We start from the raw sequence: 3,179 nt of genomic DNA on the forward strand, positions 1-3,179 counted from the left end.
TATATATAGTTACATGCATGCATACACAAATTGTCAAAGGGAACTACAAAACGTTTCAATAAATTCCAATTTAATGCCTACCATATTTATTTTTTTTTATGCATGCACATATGAGTGCGCACACAGCACCGCCGCATAAAATGATACATGGTTAGTATATGTTTGTCGCATACTATCTTATCATGTATATTTTTAAGACAGTCGTGTGCACAGGTGTATATGCACAGGTATACTTCCAAGTGCAAAAAATATCCTCGGATACTGGCCAATATAATCTGCAAAACTACAGCTAAAACCTGGGGGTAATCATTTACCATGGTCAATTATATTACATAGGAGGAGGTATTTAACGACCCACGTATATCCGGAGGAGAATCCTGATATTAGTTCGGAAAGAACATAATGTCACACTTCAAGATAGGCAAGTTTCAAATGATTCTTTGGACTGGTATATGTAAATAAGATAATACTGTTCTATATTTTAGAGATAATAACAACAACAATAATAATAATAATAATAACAACAACAACATCAACAACAACAACAACAACACCAACATCAACAACAATAATAATAATAATAATAATACTAATAATAATAAAACTAATAATAATAATAATAATAATAATAATAATAATAATAATAATAATAATAATAATAATAACAATAATAATAATAATAACAATAATAATAATAATCAGCCAAAAATACCTAATAATGAACAACCGAGGGTTGGGTTCAAAATTCTACCAGGTATCTTGACTGGAGAGTAAATCAGCCAAAACGTTGCGGCAACAACAAAAAGATGAGGATACGTATCCGTCCAATGTAAATGACGTAAATAATCTAAGTAAGATATTATTTCTTTCTATCATCACTTACATCTTCCCGGCTATATGTTGGAAACTCATTCATCTGTTGGACATTTACTCATCTAACGACATTTATAGATGTCGAATCGAAGAAGTGGCCAATACCATTTGAAACTTTTCACTCTTAATAACCAGTTTCCCATATGAATAACATTGCCTTGACCTAAAACGGGTGGTACTCAAATGGTGCAAAATCAGGAAAGTATTGACGATATCTAAAACCTTCCATATTTAGTGCTGTTTTTCTGTTTGTCTTTCTCAATATATGGTCGTAGATGAGCATCACACAATTCAGATTGACCAATACTGTTCACTTTTCTGTAAATATCTGTGTAACCCTTTCGATTTTCAACAATATGTCTTTGTATCAACTACTGTGTTTCGGTTTTACATTTCCTGATAGACAAAACTCTTTATATCCCACCAACTTTACATGTGAGCTTTCCCGGTTTCGGGAAGAATTCTCCAATTTTCAGAGAATGTAAACCATTATTGTTTCTACTTGATATCATAACAGAGCCCGTTTTTCACGTTTCTGAGGATTCTACACAGGAATGTTTCTGCTTCATGTCTATTCTTCAAAGATTATCAGAAGGTAACTTTGATTAAGATGATAATTAGTGAGACCATGAGGGCAGTGACAAAATCTAGACATTTTCCAAGTCCATGACGCTTTCATGGTCAAAGTGAAAACTTGACCTGTTTTGACACATTCCATGCAGTTAGCTTTGGACTTTTCTCAACAACAGTTTTAAGAAGCTTCAGATAGCCACAACTTCACCGTCCACATCCAGAGTGTCACTGGATGTGGTATATATTCCTTTCCACTAAACAGAACAAATATTTCTTGCCCCTTCTATTACTGTGGAAACTGTTTTGAATTTTTAATGCAAGCAGTATTTGACACGGGTGTGAGTTAAACTCATTTTAAAACAGGAAATTCATGATGAGTTTAACCACTACGGTGTAAATCATTAGCCCGAAAAAAGAAAACTGAATATAAAAATTAATGCTTATATTACAAAAACGTAATATCATAGCGGTCATATAAATATTTGCAAACTAATATATTACGCTTTATCTGTGTTCCGTTCTGAACTATAAGATAATTGAACGTATGAAATATGAATGCTTACGTGTATGTACCTATAAGTTTATTTAAAAACATACGTCTCTACATGTTTGCAAATATATACATGTATGTAAAAATGTATATAAATCATAATATTTTATAATAAAATATAATATGAAAAAAATATTGAGTTTCAAGCGTGATGCTAGTTGACAGCCATTTTGAATTTGAATTATATAAGTTGATTGTTATTACCGTAAAGTGGACTGCGAGTGGTCGAGGAAGTTCACACGGTATCGTGGTTTGACATTGGTATATGGCTAAGAGTCAGTTAGAAACTACCGCATGGTGAACAGGAAATTGACTACATGGAGGAGAGGAAATAGACCACGTGGCGATTAGGAAATCGGTCTTGTTGTCTACCAGGGAGTAAGAAGGCGCGTTATGTGCAAAGCATATAGTTCCATATGTAAGTACGCATGCAAAACCATATCAGCGCGTCTACACACCCACGTGTAGAACAATATATATATATATATGTATATATATATATATATTATTCGTACCTACATATACGTATAGGAAGGTTGGTAAGTAAGCATGATTAATGCTTATCTTATACACGCTGTTCTTAGGCAAGTTAGTGCTCTCATAACACATCCGACTTCTTACGGATATTTAATCAACTAAGAAACTGACCAAGAGACCCCGAGTTCTCCGCCGTCTATATGCTTGATTCTGAGTACCTCTCATTGACGAAATCGACACGAGGACTTATTTTGTAAGCCTATGACTTATTCTTTTGCCGAACCGCTAGTTACGGGGACGTAAATACACCATCACCGGTTGTAATGTGGCGATGGTGAGACAAATAATGAACACACAAACATACACATATAGATACGCGCGCGCATGCACGCAAACATTTATGTATATATAAATAATCAGAAAATGGAGAAATCCTCAGATTAACCAGCACATTGATTGGACCACATTTATAACATATTTTTGATTACAAAGCATGATATAACAAATAAGTGACGTATATATACACGACGGGCTTCCTTAAGTTTCCGTCTACCAATTCCACTCACATGAGCTGGGTCCGCCCGAAGCTATAGTAGAAAACTCTTACCGAAGGTGCACAGAATGGGACTGAACCCTCCTTAGCGTACAGCAATGCCCGCGCCTGTATATATATATATATATATATATAAATATATATATATATATA

Source organism: Octopus bimaculoides, chromosome 19 (assembly GCF_001194135.2).
Source record: "Octopus bimaculoides isolate UCB-OBI-ISO-001 chromosome 19, ASM119413v2, whole genome shotgun sequence".
Classification (NCBI taxonomy): domain Eukaryota; kingdom Metazoa; phylum Mollusca; class Cephalopoda; order Octopoda; family Octopodidae; genus Octopus; species Octopus bimaculoides.